The sequence below is a fragment of the Salmo trutta genome, chromosome 1 (genome assembly GCF_901001165.1).
Source record: "Salmo trutta chromosome 1, fSalTru1.1, whole genome shotgun sequence".
NCBI lineage: Eukaryota > Metazoa > Chordata > Actinopteri > Salmoniformes > Salmonidae > Salmo > Salmo trutta.
The window spans coordinates 48,250,392-48,269,391 of record NC_042957.1 but is presented as its reverse complement, the minus strand read 5'-3'; the positions used below and the strand labels follow the sequence as shown (position 1 = coordinate 48,269,391).

Here is a 19,000-nt window from a genome sequence, read left to right as displayed (position 1 = left end):
TCGCAGTCCTATAGCTTGTTTGATGTTCATGAAGATTTGCCTAACAGCCTGCCAGCCTGTGTCGTATGTGCAGTCAGTCCAGACAGTCAGTCAATAAGAACAGTAAGTCCCTACAGGTGTAGGATGTTAATTAGATCACCCTGTTGTTGCAGGACATTTTAATGCAAACTTGTTCAAGGTTTAAAAAGTCTTCTAAAGTTTGTAATTCCCACTTTAAAATAACAGACTTGATTTTACCTAAATGAAATGTATCAGCCCCTACAAAAATGTCCATTATTTATAATCCACACAATAGTTTACATTTCCTGTTGCTGCAGGATTATTTTCCTGCAGTGAGACACTGGTCAAATTAAGATCCAATATCTGTATACCATTTATCTTTAGGAGTTCCCCCTATTGCTGCTCTTTTGACCCTTTGATCACTCGGCTACAGAGCTGATGCACCCTGGACTGTTTCAATAGCACGGTACCTCATTTTGTTTACCTGTCGGCCCCAGCCTCGAACTCAGGTCCTGTATGTACCTAACTGACCCGCTCTGCCCATTCATCGCCATTTACCCATTGTTGTCTTAGCTCTCCTGATCAACACCTGTCATTTGCTTTATGCCTCTCTCTAATGTCAATATGCCTTATCGACTGCTGTCTTGGCTAGTTCTTATTGTTTTATTTCACTGTAGAGCCCACAGTCCCGCTCAACATACCTTAGATAGCTCTTTTGTCCCACCCCACACACATGCGGAGACCTCACCTGGCTTAACTGGTGCCTCCAGAGACGAAACCTCTCTCATCATCACTCAACGCCTAGTTTTACCGCCACTGTACTCACATCCTACCATACCATTGTCTGTACATTATGCCCTGAATCTATTCTACCACGCCCAGAAATCTGCTCCTTTTATTCTCTATCCCCAACGCACTAGACGACCAGTTCTTATTGCCTTTAGCCGTACCCTTATACTACTCCTCCTCTGTTCCTCTGGTGATGTAGAGGTTAACCCAGGCCCTGTAGCCCCCAGTTCCACTCCTATTCCCCAGGTGCTATCATTTGTTGACTTCTGTAACCGTAAAAGCCTTGGTTTCATGCATGTTAACATCAGAAGCCTCCTCCCTAAGTTTGTTTTATTCACTGCTTTAGCACACTACGCCAACCCTGATTTCCTAGCCCTGCCTGAATCCTGGCTTAGGAAGGCCACCAAAAATTCTGAAATGTTCATCCCCAACTACAACATTTTCCGCCAAGATTGAACTGCCAAAGGGGGTGGAGTTGCAATCTACTGCAGAGATCTGTCATGCTATCAAGGTCTGTGCCCAAACAGTTTGAGCTTCTACCGTTAAAAGTCCACCTTTCCAGAAATAAATCTCTCACTGTTGCCGCTTGTTATAGACCCCCCTCATCCCCCAGCTGTGCTCTGGACACCATATGTGAATTAATTGCCCCCCATTTATCTTCAGAGTTTATACTGTTAGGTGACCTAAACTGGGATATGCTTAACACCCCGGCCATCCTACAATCTAAGCTAGATGCCCAAAATCTCACACAAATTATCAAGGAACATACAAGGTACAACCCTAAATCCGTAAACACGGGCACCCTCATATATATCATCCTGACCAACCTGCCCTCTAAATAAACCTCCTGCTGTCTTCAACCAGGATCTCAGCGATCACTGCCTCATTGCCTGCGTCCGTAATGGGTCCGCGGTCAAACGACCACCCCTCATCACTGTCAAACACTCCCTAAAACACTTCAGCAAGCAGGCCTTTCTAATCGACCTGGCCCGGGTATCCTGGAAGGATATTGACCTCATTCCGTCAGTAGAGGATGCCTGGTCATTCTTTAAAAGTGCTTCCCTCACCATCTTAAATAAGCATGCCCCATTCAAAAAATGTAGAACTAAGAACAGATATACAGTGGGGGAAAAAAGTATTTGATACCCTGCTGATTTTGTACGTTTGCCCACTGACAAAGAAAGGATCAGTGTATAATTTTAATGGTAGGATTATTTGAACAGTGAGAGACAGAATAACAACAAAACTATCCTGAAAAACGCATGTCAGAAATGTTCTAAATTGATTTGCATTTTAATGAGGGAAATAAGTATTTGACCCCCTCTCAATCAGAAAGATTTCTGTCTCCCAGGTGTCTTTTATACAGGTAACGAGCTGAGATTAGGAGCACACTCTTAAAGGGAGTGCTCCTAACCGCAGCTTGTTACCTGTAAAAAAGACACCTGTCCACAGAAGCAATCAATCAGATTCCAAACTCTCCACCATGGCCAAGACCAAAGAGCTCTCCAAGGATGTCAGGGACAAGATTGTAGACCTACACAAGGCTGGAATGGGCTACAAGACCATCGCCAAGCAGCTTGGTGAGAAGGTGACAACAATTGGTGCGATTATTCGCAAATGAAAGAAACACAAAAGAACTGTCAATCTCCCTCGGCCTGGGGCTCCATGCAAGATCTCACCTCGTGGAGTTGCAATGATCATGAGAACGGTGAGGAATCAGCCCAGAACTACACGGGAGGTTCTTGTCAATGATCTCAAGGCAGCTGGGACCATACTCACCAAGAAAACAATTGGTAACACACTACGCCGTGAAGGACTGAAATCCTGCAGCGCCCGCAAGGTCCCCCTGCTCAAGAATACATATACATGCCCGTCTGAAGTTTGCCAATGAACATCTGAATGACTCAGAGGACAACTGGTGAAAGTGTTGTGATCAGATGAGACCAAAATGGAGCTCTTTGACATCAACTCAACTCGCCGTGTTTGGAGGAGGAGGAATGCTGCCTATGACCCCAAGAACACCATCTCCACCATCAATCATGGAGGTGGAAACATTATGCTTTGGGGGTGTTTTTCTGCTAAGGGGCCAGGACAACTTCACCGCATCAAAGGGACGATGGACGGGGCCATGTACTGTCAAATCTTGGGTGAGAACCTCCTTCCCTCAGCCAGGGCATTGAAAATGGGTTGTGGATGGGTATTCCAGCATGACAATGACCCAAAACACATGCCCAAGGCAACAAAGGAGTGGCTCAAGAAGAAGCACATTAAGGTCCTGGAGTGGCCTAGCCAGTCTCCAGACCTTAATCCCGTAGAAAATCTGTGGAGAGAGCTGAAGGTTCGAGTTGCCAAACGTCAGCCTCGAAACCTTAATGACTTGGAGAAGATCTGCAAAGAGGAGTGGGACAAAATCCCTCCTGAGATGTGTGCAAACCTGGTGGCCAACTACAAGAAACGTCTGACCTCTGTGATTGCCAACAAGGGTTTTGCCACCAAGTACTAAGTCATGTTTTGCAGATGGGTCAAATACTTATTTCCCTAATTAAAATGCAAATCATTTTATAACATTTTTAACATGCGTTTTTCAGGATTTTTTGTTGTTATTCTGTCTCTCACTGTTCAAATAAACCTACTATTAAAATTATAGACTGATCATTTCTGTGTAAGTGGGCAAACGTACAAAATCAGCAGGGGATCAAATACTTTTTTCCCACACTGTAGCCCTTGGTTCACTCCAGACTTGACTGCCCTTGACCAGCACAAAAACATCCTGTGGCGTACTGCATTAGCATCAAATAGACCCCACGATATGCAACTTTTCAGGGAAATTAGGAACCAATATACACAGGCAAAGGCTAGCTTTTTTCATCCTGTAACACAAACTCCAAAAAGTTCTGGGACACTGTAAAGTCCATGGAGAATAAAAGCACCTCCTTCCAGCTGCCCACTGCACTGAGGCTAGGAAACACTGTCACCACCGATAAATCAACGATAATCGAGAATTTCAATAAGCATTTTTCTACAGCTGGCCATGCTTTCCACCTGGCTACCCCTACCCCCCCTCCCCACAGCAACTTGCCCAAGCCTCCCCCATTTCTCCTTCACCCAAATCCAGATAGCGGATGTTCTGAAAGAGCTGCAAACTCTGGACCCCTACAAATCAGCTGGGCTAGACAATCTGGACCCTCTCTTTCTAAAATGATCCGCCGCAATTGTTGCAAACCTTATTACTAGCCTGTTGAACCTCTCTTTCATATCATCTGAGATCCCTAAGATTGGAAAGCTGACGTGGTCATCCCCCTCTTCGAACGGGGAGACACTCTAGACCAAACTGTTACAGACCTACATCTATCCTACCCTGCTTTTTTTTCCAATTTAAAGTTTTATTAAGTTTTCTTGTTTTTCAATCAACCATCAAAACACATTCCACATTCACAAATGTGACAGACATAAAACAAATTACTAATAATAAAAATAAATAAATAAATAAAACTAATAATATTTTTTTTTATATATTATATATACATACACATACATATATACGCATATATATATATATATATATATATATATATATATATATATATATATATACATACACACACAGAATAATTATTAAAAAATAAATATATATATAAAACTTGCAGCAGCGCTATCCAGGTTCTTATTAGCTATTTCCAGCCTTAGCTGAGACGACGAGCAAATAATTAGTTTTTAGATTTTACAGCACCTTACACAACATGTATCTGCTCATTTCCCTAATCACCCCATTCACTCTGTCCAATTTGAAATATAGTTGAGTAGTGGAGACCAGAGTCTATCAAACTTGGGCTGTCTCTTGCGGAGGTCATAAGTGAGCTTTTCAAGAGGGAGAAAGTCAACAATCTGGTCAATCCACATTTTAAATGTAGGAGAAGTATTAAAGGCCCACAATAGAAGAATACATTTCTTAGCAAAGTATGTAATAGTCATGAACAAATTTTCTCTGTCAGGATGAAGAACAAAGTCCTGCTGGGCATTAAGAAGATAGATACACGGGGTCATATCAAACTGTACATCTAGTATTTTCTGTGCATCAGTATGTATGCTATATACCTCTCCTTCCGTGGCCTCCAACTGCTCTTAAATGCAAGTAAAACTAAATGCATGCTCTTCAACCGATCGCTGACCGCACCCGCCGCCCGTCCAGCATCACTACTCTGGACGGTTCTGACTTAGAATATGTGGACAACTACAAATACCTAGGTGTCTGATAGACTGTACACTCTCCTTCCAGACTAAGGAAGGAAAGCATCTCCATTAAGCATCTCCAATCCAAAGTGAAATCTAGAATCGGCTTCCTATTTCGCAACAAAGCATCCTTCACTCATGCTGCCAAACATACCCTCGTAAAACTGACTATCCTACCGATCCTTGACTTTGGCGATGCCATTTACAAAATAGCATCCAACACTCTACTCAGCAAATTGGATATAGTCTATCACAGTGCCATTCGTTTTGTCACCAAAGCCCCATATACTACCCGCCACTGCGACCTGTATGCTCTCGTTGGCTGGCCCTCGCTTCATATTCGTCGCCAAACCCACTGGCTCCAGGTCATCTATAAGTCTTTGCTAGGTAAAGCCCCACGTTATCTCAGCTCACTGGTCACCATAGCAGAATCCACCCGCACATGTTCCAGCAGGTATATTTCACTGGTCATCCCCCAAGGCCGCCTTTCCTTCCAGTTCTCTGCTGCCAATGACTGGAACGAATTGCAAAAATCACTGAATCTGGAGTCTTATATCTCCCTCACTAACTTTAAGCATCAGCTGTCAGAGCAGCTTACCAATCATTGCACCTGTACACAGCCCATCTGTAAATAGCCCACCCAACTACCTCATCCCCATATTGTTCTTTATTTTTTTGCTCCTTTGCACCCCAGTATCTCTACTTGCACATTCATCTTCTGCACATCTGTCACTCCAGTGTTAATTGCTAAATTGTAATTATTTCGCCACTATGGCCTATTTATTGCCTTAATCTATATACATTTGCACACACTGTATATAGATTTTTCTATTGTGTTATTGACTGTACATTTGTTTATCACATGCGTGTTGTTTGTGTCACACTGCTTTGCTTTATCTTGGCCAGGTCGCATTTGTAAATGAGAACTTGTTCTCAACTAGCCTACCTGGTTAAATAAAGGTGAAATAAAAAAAAATAATAATAAAGTATCTCTCTATACCTGGCCTTTGTACAGTGCTGAGTTGTCACAGGCATTTCCCCTGTCTCTGTATAACCTTAAATATCAGTGTCATGCATCTGACTTAAAGGTAATGCTGCAATCAGTTTGCATTTTAAATATGCTAATGGAGAAGTTGTCATTTACATTTTTTGTACTGTAGTAGGGTTGATTTAGGTTGGAGAACCTGGATATTTGAGGTAAATCATTGATGTGTCTTCTGCTTTCTGTAGTAGAGTAAATGTGCTTCTATTTGCAGTCACATGAATCACTTGAATTTATAATGTTCTATGTCAACATATCTTGGTTGATTTGTGTGTTGGTTGATTCGGTAGTAGGTGTCATCACGAACTAACAAGCTGTGAGTTTCACATGGTTGGTGGTACGGCAGATTGCCATATAAGTACCTAACAGGAAGTACTTGTGTAAATGAAATGCTGTTTCTCCTAAGAGGAAATAGTGGGTGACATAGACTTCTTGTAAAAAGAGACCTAACACTTGCTTTAATTTTCATTCTGTACAATGTGTAACATGATTTGAGATATTTATAGATTTACTGGAGATCTTGCTCGACATCCTGGAGTTGCAATTTGGAGATACACACACACACACACACACACACACACACACACACACACACACACACACACACACAGAGAGAGAGACAAACTAACCTTGTGATGACACACAATTCAGTCCCATTCAAAATCATATTTTCCCTAACCCCAATTCCTAAACCTAACCCATACCCTAACCCTAACCCTAGCTCCTAACCCTAAACCTAATTCTAACCCTAACACATTCTAACCTTAACCCTAAACCCCTTAGAAATAGCACATTTTTGTTAATTTACTATTCTTGTGGGGACTTCTGGTATAGTTAAACACACAAACACACACACACACACACACACACACACACACACACACACACACACACACACACACACACACACACACACACACACACACACCCAGTGTGTCCAGTGGAGAGAGTGGAGTAGAGTGACCTCTCAAGGTTAAGGACTGATTCTTAATTGTAGCCTAGACTTACGCTCTCTCTGTTAACTTCTATGGGCTAGGTCCCACCTGCGGGACACAGCCAGTGAAATATCAGGGCGGCAAATTCAAAAACAACAAAATGTCATAATTCAACTTTCTCAAACATACAACTATTTTACACCATTTTAAAAATACACTTCTCCTTGATGTAACCACATTGTCCGATTTCAAAAAGGCTTTACAGCGAAAGCAAAACATTAGATTATGTTAGGAGAGTACATAGACAAAAATAATCACACAGCCATTTTCCAAGCAAGGACATGTGTCAATAAAACCCAAAACACAGCTAAATGAAGCAATAACCTTTGACGATCTTCATCAGATGACACTCCTAGGACATTATGTTACACAATACATGTATGTTTTGTTCGATAAAGTTCATATTTATATCCAAAAACAACATTTTACATTGGCGCGTGATGTTCAGAAAATGTATTCCCACCAAAACGCCGGTGAATGTACACATCAATTTACAATAATACTCATCATAAATGTTGACAAAATATATAACAATTATTTAAAGAATTATAGATAGACTACTCCTGGATGCAACCGCTGTGTCAGATTTTAAAATAGCTTTACGAGAAAGCACATTTTTCAATATTCTGAGTACATAGCTCAGCCATCACGGTGAGCTATTTAGACACCCGCCAAGTTCGGGGCAACCTAAACTCAGAATTAGTATTAGAAATATCCTCTTACCTTTGCTGATCTTCGTCAGAATGCACTCCCAGGACTGCTACTTCCACACAAAATGTTGTTTTTGTTGGAAATAAACCATATTTATGTACAAATACCTCCGTTTTGTTCGTGCGTACAGATCACTTATCCAAAGGCATAACGCACGAGCGCGGAACAAGAGACGAAAAGTCAAAATGTTCCATTACCGTACTTAGAAGCATGTCAAACGCTGTTTAAAATCAATCTTTATGGTATTTTTTTACGTAAAATTGCGATAATATTCCAACCGGACAATAGCATATTCATTCAAGAAGAAAAAGAAGCAACGGCGTGCTCGCGTGACTGCGCATATCCAATCCGTTTGTTGCCAGGCAGACCATTCAATAACTGAGCTCCTATTATCTGCCCAGTGACAGGAGATGCTCAAACCAGGTGATGCTCAAACCATTTTCTGAAGGCTTTAGACAGCCAATGGAAGCCTTAGGAAGTGCAACGTCACCCCACAGACACTGTATAATATGCATATTCTAGTTTCTGGGCCAGAGTAGTAACCTGTTTAAATTGGGTATGTTTTTCATCCGGACGTGAAAATACTGCCCCCTAGCCCAGACAAGTTAATAATCCTATCACTACAGGGTTGTAGAGAGACACAGTAACACACTGCTGTAGACTGTAGAGGATAATAGGCCAACCCACTGTGGTTCTATCACCTGTGGTGGTGGTAGAGGGCCAATCACAACGAACCAGAGGGACACAGTGGTTCCAGTGGAGTCACTGAGACTGAGCTCGGGAGAGTGATGGTTGATGCTTCACACTGTGCTTTCCTCTCCTTTTCTTACTGACAGTATTCAAGACACACAGTGTCTGCCATCAAAGAAAAGGAAATGTGTGTAATCCCGTTGTCTGTCAAATACAGATGATGTTTTCTGCCCTTTGCTGACTCCCTGATGGTCACTTGTACTCAGTGAGACTTTTTCCCCTCTCTTCTCCCCCGGGGCACTTTGACCCACCTGAGATGTAGCAGTTGAGTGAGAAGCCTGACTGTCTTTTTTTTCTGTATTCAATATTTTTTTTTAAAGCTCAGTCTGGCTGGCTGGCTGGCTGTTAGCGTTTAAAAATAGTAGCAGGAATTACCAGGTGCTGGTTTATCAGTGAAATGCTGTAGATTTAGAGTCAAAACAAGAGCAAGAGGATATGCTTTGTTGAGCAGTAACTGGACCATCAGCCACCATGTCTTTTAGTTTACTATCTCAGAGTTCTATTTATTTATGAATGGAGATGATTCTCTGTATGAGTGGGGGGTCACTCAGCAAATTTACAGTAAATAGGGCCAGTATTGTAACACCTTGTCTCTGCATCTGTTTCGTAAAGTAGTAAAGTAAGGGCAGATGTTTCAGCTCCCTGACTGACTGACTGACTGACTGACTGACTGACACTCTCTGTTCTCATTCTCTGTTGGCTTTGAACAGGAAATATTTTTTTCTAATCCAGCTGCCTTGACTTCCTAATTCACTGTGAATTGATTTCCTCTGTAGCAATCACTGGGAGAACAGCTTGGAATATCACAAACAGAAAGGACATGATCTCCTCGTATACGAACTGGATGCCAAAGAGCTGTAAAACAAACACTGACCTGGGGGCACTTTCTTCCCCCTCTAAGTCTCTTAGGTTCTTCTATCCAAAGTATTTCTCAGGTACAAATGTCTGGTTCCTGGACATGTTTTACACAATTAACAGTATGAAAGTCAACTCTCTATGTGCTTACTCTCAGCTCTACCATATAGTACACTGACATTCCAACACACAAACCCAACCAAGGTTGGCGGTACTCTTAGTTGTGAAGGACCACATCCAGCTGGGTGGAGGCCCTTCTTTGGACACTGTGCTAACAAACCTCCAAACGAGCTTCAACGCCATACAACACTCCTTCGTGGCCTCCAACTGCTCTTAAATGCTAGTAAAACAAAATGCATGCTCTTCAACCGATCGCTGCACGCACCCGCCCCGCCTGACTTGCATCACTACTCTGGACGGTTCTGACTTAGAATATGTGGACAACTATAAATACCTAGGTGTCTGGTTAGACTGTACACTCTCCTTCTACAATCCAAAGTTAAATCTAGAATCGGCTTCCTATTTCGCAACAAAGCCTTCTTCACTCATGCTGCCAAACATACCCTCGTAAAACTGACCATCCTACCGATCCTTGACTTTGGCGATGTCATTTACAAAATAGCCTCCAACCCTCTACTCAGCAAATTGGTTGCAGTCTATCACAGTGCCATTCGTTTGGTCACCAAAGCCCCATATACTACCCACCACTGTGACCTGTATGCTCTCGTTGGCTGGCCCTTGCTTCATATTCGTCGCCAAACCCACTGGCTCCAGGTCATCTATAAGTCTTTGCTAGGTAAAACTCTGCATTATCTCAGCTCACTGGTCACCATAGCAACAATAAGTCGCTCTGGATAAGAGTGTCTGCTAAATGACGTAAATGTAAATGTAAATGCAACACCCACCCGTAGCACGCGCTCCAGCAGGTATATTTCACTGGTCATCCCCAAAGCCAACACCTCTTTGGCTGCCTTTCCTTCCAGTTCTCTGCTGCCAATGACTGGAACAAATTGCAAAAATCACTGAAGTTGGATGTTGGAAAAAAGTATTTTATCCCCTACTGATTTTGTACGTTTGCCCACTGACAAAGAAATGATCAGTCTATAATTTTAATGGTAGGTTTATTTCAACAGTGAGAGACAGAACAACAACAAAACAATCCAGAAAAACGCATTTCAAAAATGTTATAAATTGATTTGCATTTTAATGAGGGAAATAAGTATTTGACCCCCTCTCAATCAGAAAGATTTCTGGCTCCCAGGTGTCTTTGATACAGGTAATGAGCTGAGATTAGGAGCACACTCTTAAAGGGAGTGCTCCTAATCTCAGTTTGTTACCTGTATAAAAGACACCTGTCCACAGAAGCAATCAATCAATCAGATTCCAAACTCTCCACCATGGCCAAGACCAAAGAGCTCTCAAAGGATGTCAGGGACAAGATTGTAGACCTACACAAGGCTGGAATGGGCTACAAGACCATCGCCAAGCAGATTGGTGAGAAGGTGACAACAGTTGGTGTGATTATTCGCAAATGGAAAAAACACAAAATAACTGTCAATCTCCCTCGGCCTGGGGCTCCATGCAAGATCTCACCTCGTGGAGTTGCAATGATCATGAGAACGGTGAGGAATCAGCCCAGAACTACACGGGAGGATCTTGTCAATGATCTCAAGGCAGCTGGGACCATAGTCACCAAGAAAACAATTGGTAACACACTTCGCCGTGAAGGACTGAAATCCTGCAGCGCCCGCAAGGTCCCCCTGCTCAAGAAAGCACATATACATGCCCGTATGAAGTTTGCCAATGAACATCTGAATGATTCAGAGGACAACTGGGTGATAGTGTTGTGGTCAGATGAGACCAAAATGGAGCTCTTTGGCATCAACTCAACTCGCCGTGTTTGGAGGAGGAGGAATGCTGCCGATGACCCCAAGAACACCATCTCCACCATCAAACATGGAGGTGGAAACATTATGCTTTGGGAGTGTTTTTCTGCTAAGGGGACAGGACAACTTCACCGCATCAAAGGGACGATGGACGGGGCCATGTACCGTCAAATCTTGGGTGAGAACCTCCTTCCCTCAGCCAGGGCATTGAAAATGGGTTGTGGATGGGTATTCCATGACATTGACCCAAAACACATGGCCAAGGCAACAAAGGAGTGGCTCAAGAAGAAGCACATTAAGGTCCTGGAGTGGCCTAGCCAGTCTCCAGACCTTAATCCCATAGAAAATCTGTGGAGAGAGCTGAAGGTTCGAGTTGCCAAACGTCAGCCTCGAAACCTTAATGACTTGGAGAAGATCTGCAAAGAGGAGTGGGACAAAATCCCTCCTGAGATGTGTGCAAACCCGGTGGCCAACTGCGAGAAACATCTGACCTCTGTGATTGCCAACAAGGGTTTTGCCACCAAGTACTAAGTCATGTTTTGCAGAGGGGTCAAATACTTATTTCCCTCATTTAAAATGCTAATCAATTTATAACATTTTTGACATGCATTTTTCTGGATTTTTTTGTTGTTATTCTGTCTCTCACTGTTCAAATAAACCTACCATTAAAATTATAGACTGATAATTTCTTTATCAGTGGGCAAATGTACAAAATCAGCAGGGGATTAAATAGTTTTTTCCCTCACTGTATATCTCCCTCAATAACTTTAAGCATCAGCTGTCAGAGCAGCTTACCGATCGCTGCAGCTGTACACAGTCCATCTGTAAATAGCCCATCCAACCAACTACCTACCTCATCCCCATATTTATTTTTGTTTTTCTGCTCTTTTGCACACCAGTATTTCTACTTGCACATCCTCATCTGCACATATATCACTCTAGTGTAAATTGCTAAATTGTAATTACTTTGCCACTATTAGCCTATTTATTGCCTTACCTCCTTACTTTATTTGCACACACTGTATACAGATTTTTCTATTGTGTTATTGACTGTACGTTTGTTTATCCCATGTGTAAGTCTGTGTTGTTGTTTTTGTCACACTGCTTTGCTTCATCTTGGCCAGGTCGCAGTTGTAAATGAGAACTTGTTCTCAACTTGCGTACCTGGTTATATAAAGGTGAAATGAAAAAATAATTACAAAAATATTATTGCGTTTTACTGTAATTGCAATTGGTCTTCTTTGCTTGTCTCTGTACATATTTGTGTCTATTTTCTCAGACCACATCCATTTCTATTGCGGTCTGTGTATAATAAATCTAGTCAGAATGGCACTGGGCTAAGTGTCTGTGCGTGAGAATGATTTGGGTGAAGTAGCCAATGTCTTTTTTATCTTTAGAAGTAATAAAGATGAAACACGAGGGTTGCGGTCTGGACGGTCTGGCGGTCTTTGAAGGGAAGGCCAAGGTAAAGATGAGACAACTGAGGCGTGTACTTGACTAAAGCATAGGGCTGCTACTGCGTGTGTTTGTGTGCGTACGTGTGGATTGTGGAAGTGTGGTGTGTGGCCCTGTGTCTGTGCTGCAGATATCTATCTGGGTTGGTCAGCCTTTGCTAACTGGACACATTGTCTGATATCAGTAATATCTCTCAATGTGTCTATTCTGTCAGACAGTAATGTACTTTCTTGACTAACAGAGGATAATATTGTACTGTTTGAGATTAGATGGAGGTCGTTTCGGGGCCATTAGTGAGTTCACTGGGGTTGACCTATGATGCATCATCATCATGCTATCTTTCACCTCCATAACCAGTGCTTCCTATTGTCGGAGTCCTGCAGTCAAATGACCAAATCACCCTCTAGTGCCCTCATGGTTGGAATGTTATTCGTATTTTTCATAATTTCATAATTAATAAACATTATTGAGAAAAAAAATGGGTGTTTCTATGTCAAACGGTTTTGTTATATTTCAGTCTTCTGTGATGTATATAAAGTGTATTATTGGGATGCAAACTCAAGATTTAATACATTTCAACTCTATATCTGACATGGTACAGGTGTCTTCTTTTTGTAAGCCCATAACCATGTGTATGAGGTGTATACTTTTGTTTCAAAGTAGATTTGTTTAAGACTACCAGGAAACACTCTGTGTGACCCTGATTTTAACCCACTACAGTTGCTCTTGATCAACGTGGTCTCAGGATAATTCGTATTATTCTGTATGTAAATCTGTGACACTCCATTTAGTATGATATGTTACGTTACGTTAGGTTATATTATGAATGGAATAGCGGTCATACAATATCATACGAATTAGTGGACGTATAGTATCACACGTCTTACCTGGTCGTACAATAGCATACAATTGGATGACACAACTTATTATACATCATCGAGGATGTGTAGTATTATACTTCTTTCTTTGAGACCAGGTGGCTTGTTGCGCCATAACAACATGAACTTGATGGAAAGACTTCCAGTCTTGTACATATTTGAGCATTATTAACTTATGGTTCCTGGACTGGTTAATTGCATCTAAAGAATGTGAAGGTACATAAGCCTGGGGGTTGAATTTTAAAGTCACTGTACATTTGACATCCTTAATATGTAATGTTTTGAGCTCATATATGATAGGTGTTGTATATACTGTATGTGTGTGTTGAACAGACCAACAGCATAGGTTCCCTTGGTGTCACTTCTGATCTCTGTCTTACCTCTGACTGACACATGGGTCATGTGTCACAGGTGAAGAACCAGGATGTAGCTTGTTTCACGCCTCATTGACCATTTGGCTGATTTATTGCCCTTTCTGTCCTTCGCTCTCTTTTTCTCTCCTTCTCCATTTTGTCCTGTTAAATTGGAGTCATGAGACAGTCTGCCAGGGTAGTGTAGTGGTCTGAGAGCCAGGAGAAAGGAAAGGTACTTAGGTGGTGGACTGACAGGTGGTGGACTGACACAGTGCGGCTGCAGTACGTGCACAACAGAGCACAGCAGGCCTGAGTCAGCGCAGCAAGCCTGAAATAGGTTAGGGGCAGTGTAGGTTATGGTGGTCACATGTCTGTTTGTCTGTATGTTTGCAGCCTTCCTCCAACACCACGTCCGCCAGGCACTAAACACAGGACCTTGACTGATTCTAGACTAGGTTGGGATGTTGTTGGACTCAGTTGTTGTGTGTTTGTTTGGGGGAGATGGGGGTAGTGGGAGGACGACTGGTGAAATCATCAGGCTGCCATTTGTAGGGAGAGAGAGGAGGAGTTAGAGGGCAGAAACAAGGAGGGAGACATGAAAGGAGAGTGTTTGACTGTGGAAGGAGATCCAGACAGAAATCAAGATAATATGTGAATGTTTTCTTTGGAGCCTCTGGACAGCAACAGCATGTGGTGTCCTGATGTTCTGCTTGTTCCTGGTCCAACCAGAGGAAAGAGTTATCTCTCTATTCAATCATGGTCTGACCCTCTGCTCCTCTCCTCCTAACCCTATCGCCTCAGCAGGCTCCTCCTAACCCATGCCCCTCACTAGTCTCTGGGTATACGTGGGGCAGGACAGCTTGATATGAACTATTAGCCTACTAACTGTTGTTGGTGGCATATAAATTCAACGTGTTTGACAAGATGGACAATATGTGTGGGACAGTGGCGGTCAGTGTCGTTTAAGATGACAGAGGACGATTTTTATTTCTCATGAGCATGGCCTTATTTCTATTACAGCATATTGGATGACTGTCATACATATTCCATTCACCCAGTTTAATGTAACAGCGATAGGTTTAGGCTACTACATGATACGGGAATTTTCCCTATACCGTCATGAAGGTTGCTACAACCTAGCCTATGAATGAAGGTTTACATCGTAGGTGCACACAGGTCGAGAGAAAATGTTGAGGTGACCGACAGTGACACATGGACAGATAGCGACACATTCAATACCGCCTTGCACACTCTTGCCTGCATCTAGGTGATATAAGGTGTAATCATTAGTCCAACAGTTGCAAATGAGAATGTTTATTGGACAAATACTGGTATGTTTATCCCCGTTTTGTTCCGTTTAAGAAATGTTTTTCAACAGAATCGGCGGAATGAATACACCCCTGATCATGCGTAACACGGTTCACATTCACCGATCAAGTGGCACTCCCGAGTGGCGCAGTGGTCTAAGACACTGCATCTCACTGCAAGAGGTGTCACTGCAGTACCTGGTTTGAATCCAGGCTGCATCACATCCGGCTGTGATTGGGAGTCCCAATTGGCCCAATGTCGCCCGGGTTTGGCCGAGGTAGGCTGTCATTGTAAATAATAATTTGTTCTTAACTGACTTGCCTAGTTAAATAAAGGTTAAATAAAAAAAGAACAGCCACATTGTATTCCTTCTCGCATCTATGCGCTCTCCTCCTCTCACCTTTGTTGCTTGTGGACGTCAATGCACAACACATCAGCCCAAAAAATCTTGCCATATCATAACTTCTACACACAGCCTACATCGTTGTCACCATATTAGCTAAAGTAACATAACTAATGCGTTAGTAACCTTGCTACAATCATGCAGTAACGTTACAGTGTACAGTCAGTAAGCAGTTACACCGGCGGGCCCAGGTGGCAATAAATTAGTAAAACCAAAAAGCTTACCTTGACTTGGAAGAGTTCCAGTGTTGTGTTGGATAGTCATAGCCAGCTAGCTAACATAGCATCCCTCTGTTTGAGCAGGGTGTTTGAGTAGGCTAACTAGCTAGCTGCATTTGCTAGCTAAGTAAGTGAAACTGAAAGTGGAAAAAAATTATGAAATCTCGCTCTCTCTCTTGCTTCTCCTACATTTTGGAAGAAATTAATTTGTTCAAAACTGTTCAACTATTGTCTGTCTCTCTCTTTGAGTCAACTACTCTCCACATTTTATGCCCTGCAGTGCTAGCTAGCTGTATATTGTGCTTTCAGTACTAGATTAATTCTCTGATCCTTTGATTGGGTCGACAACATGTCAGTTCATGCTGCAAGAGCTCTGATAGGTTGGAGGATGCCCTCCAGAAGTTGTCATAATTACTGTGTAAGTCTTTGGAAGGGGGTGAAAGCCATGAGCCTCCTAGGTTTTGTATTGAAGTCAATGTACCATGGTGTATCCTCCGGCTACACCATGGTGCTACCCTACAAGAATGCTGTTGAGGCTACTGTAGACCTTCATTGCAAAATAGTATGTTTTAATCAGTTATTTGGTGACGTGATTATTTTTAGTATAGTTTTATCTAAAAAGGATAACTTTTTTAACGTTTCACCGTTTTTGTTTTAAATGTTTCACAAGCTCCCATCCTCCTTTAAAAATTCAAAATAAAGTTAATATGTACGCTATCCACTATGATTTTTGAAATGACATTGGGGTTAAAATAAGAGGCTTTGAAAAAGCATAGAGGTGCTAAGGTTTGCGGGAGCTCTCCACCAGTGAACAGCATCATGAAATGCTTTGGTGATCAGATTTTGTCAATGTTGTGGTCCTTTTGAAAAAAAGACGACTTCCTCAGTAGCAAGCAAGGTTATACTCACTTCCTCTTTCTCTTTCTCTCTCCCTCCCTCTCAGGTTTGGGGTGCTCCTCTTCATAATATCCTGCTATTACATGGTAGCAAAGACCTGAAGACGAGGTAAGCTGTGTGACCTTCTCCTTTCCGTTTTTTACACTGTGTAGATCTCTCATTGAGTCAACTGTCAATGTGTACTATATCTGCGATCCAGGGTTGTGTGTCAGTTAATATCGTTATAAGTGGGTGGCTCACAAAAGAGTCTCAAGATTCACTTCAATGATAAAGAGTGATTGCTGAAGAAGAAAAAAAGGGAGCAACTTTCACTTCCCCTCAGATCTCATTGTGCCTCTGTGTTTGGCTGTTGTGGTAAGTACTAGAGCGAGGGGAATTATCGTAACCCTCTGGTGGAGTTGACAACTAAGGTGCTAATGGTGGGAACCCGGGCGCCTGGTAAGGTCACAGAGGCCGATGAATTTTGTCAGTCTGTCTGTCAGTAACCCACCGCTAGACAGAGTTTGCTTACTGGCAGCTCCCAGCAACCACAGACACAGATACAGAGCAGCTCCTATGATGATTGATGTGTGTGTGTGTGTGTGTGTGTGTGTGTGTGTGTGTGTGTGTGTGTGTGTGTGTGTGTGTGTGTGTGTGTGTGTGTGTGTGTGTGTGTGTGTGTGTGTGTGTATATATATAGTAGTGTTGATGATGACTGATCATTGTGTGTGTGTGTGTGTGTGTGTGTGTGTGTGTGTGTGTGTGTGTGTGTGTGTATACAGTAGTCTGTCATTGTGTGGTTTTTGTGCCGGGGTGTGTGGTTGCGGGCATGGGGTGGTACAGACTGGCAGTCTTACACTGGTATAGAGCAGGTCAGGATAGACTGGTACAGCATTGTAGAACAAGCTCACAGCTCTTCCTGTATGGTTCCTTTTCGATCGGCTGACAGTAGTCTGCTCATAGCCACCTGCTGATGACTGACGGAGATGACTGACGGAGATGACTGACGGAGGTCATTATGTTATATTTAAATCCACCTCCTAGCTTATGCCACTCCAGCTCAGAACGCAGTTAAACCATCTGTCATGCTCTCACAATTGTTTTTTCTTTGTTTAGCAACCTTACAGGTGTAGGATCTTAATTTGACTTTTATTGTCACAGCAAAATAATCCTGCAGCAACAGGATTTGAATGTTTAGTCCATAATGTTGCTTGATCGGTGGTTAGGCTATTAGCTGGCCAAAAGTAGGTTGCATGAAGAGTGCAATACTGTTAATATAACTGTTTATAACCGTAAATCACAAAGCTCATCTGCATTTCCACATTTCCTACAAAAGAGTGATCAAATTAAGATCCTACATCTTTACCACAACATACCGATTTAATACTTAGACACTGAAAGCAGTTAAAAGGCTTGTCGTTGTAGTGAATGGTGGGTGATGTAGCAGTAAGTGGATTGGGGGATGGATGAGTGAAAAAGGTTAAAGATTGAAGTATGGCAGCCAATGGGATGTGGATTTTGTGGGAGTGTGAGCGTAAGCTGATTATATTAGCATCATGTCCAGAGGCACCCACCGGGTCACAGAGTTACTGTGTTCTGTTCACCTGGTGCTCTCTCTCTCTCTCTGCCTCCTTCTCACTCTCTCTTTATCACTCTATTTCTGTCTCTATCTCGATGCTCAGATGAAGGTCATGTTCTATACTGTACCACGTCATTCGTTTAAAAATAACCATTTATTGTCCCTCGCGAAGTCTTCCCCCACCACTTTCTGTTGTGTCTCTGTCTGTCTCCTGGTCTTATCTATGTACAAATGTAGGATCTTAATTTGACCAGTATTTTTGCAGCAATTTGTTGTTTTTTTTTTATTTTTATTTCACCTTTATTTAACCAGGTAGGCAAGTTGAGAACAAGTTCTCATTTACAATTGCGACCTGGCCAAGATAAAGCAAGCAGTTTGACACATACAACAACACAGAGTTACACATGGAGTAAAACAAACATACAGTCAATAATATAGTATAAAAATAAGTCTATATACAAAGTGAGGAAATGAGGTGAGATAAGGGAGGTAAAGGCCATGGTGGCGAAGTAAATACAATATAGCAAGTAAAACACTGGAATGGTAGATTTGCAGTGGAAGAAAGTGCAAAGTAGAAATAGAAATAATGGGGTTCAAAGGAGCAAAATAAATAAATAAATACAGTAGGGGAAGAGGTAGTTGTTTGGGCTAAATTATAGATGGGCTATGTAC

General features: G+C 42.2%; 1 protein-coding gene across 2 annotated transcripts in view; it reads left to right on the top strand.

The window, feature by feature from the left end:
• LOC115198021 (signal transducer and activator of transcription 5B) overlaps nucleotides 1-19,000 on the top strand; it is a 95,090-nt gene that overhangs the window by 40,133 nt on the left and 35,957 nt on the right. For both annotated transcript variants that reach the window (XM_029759684.1, XM_029759674.1), the window contains exon 2: nucleotides 16,817-16,878. The gene's annotated coding sequence lies outside the window, so the exon portion shown is untranslated. The remainder of the gene's footprint in view (nucleotides 1-16,816; nucleotides 16,879-19,000) is intronic.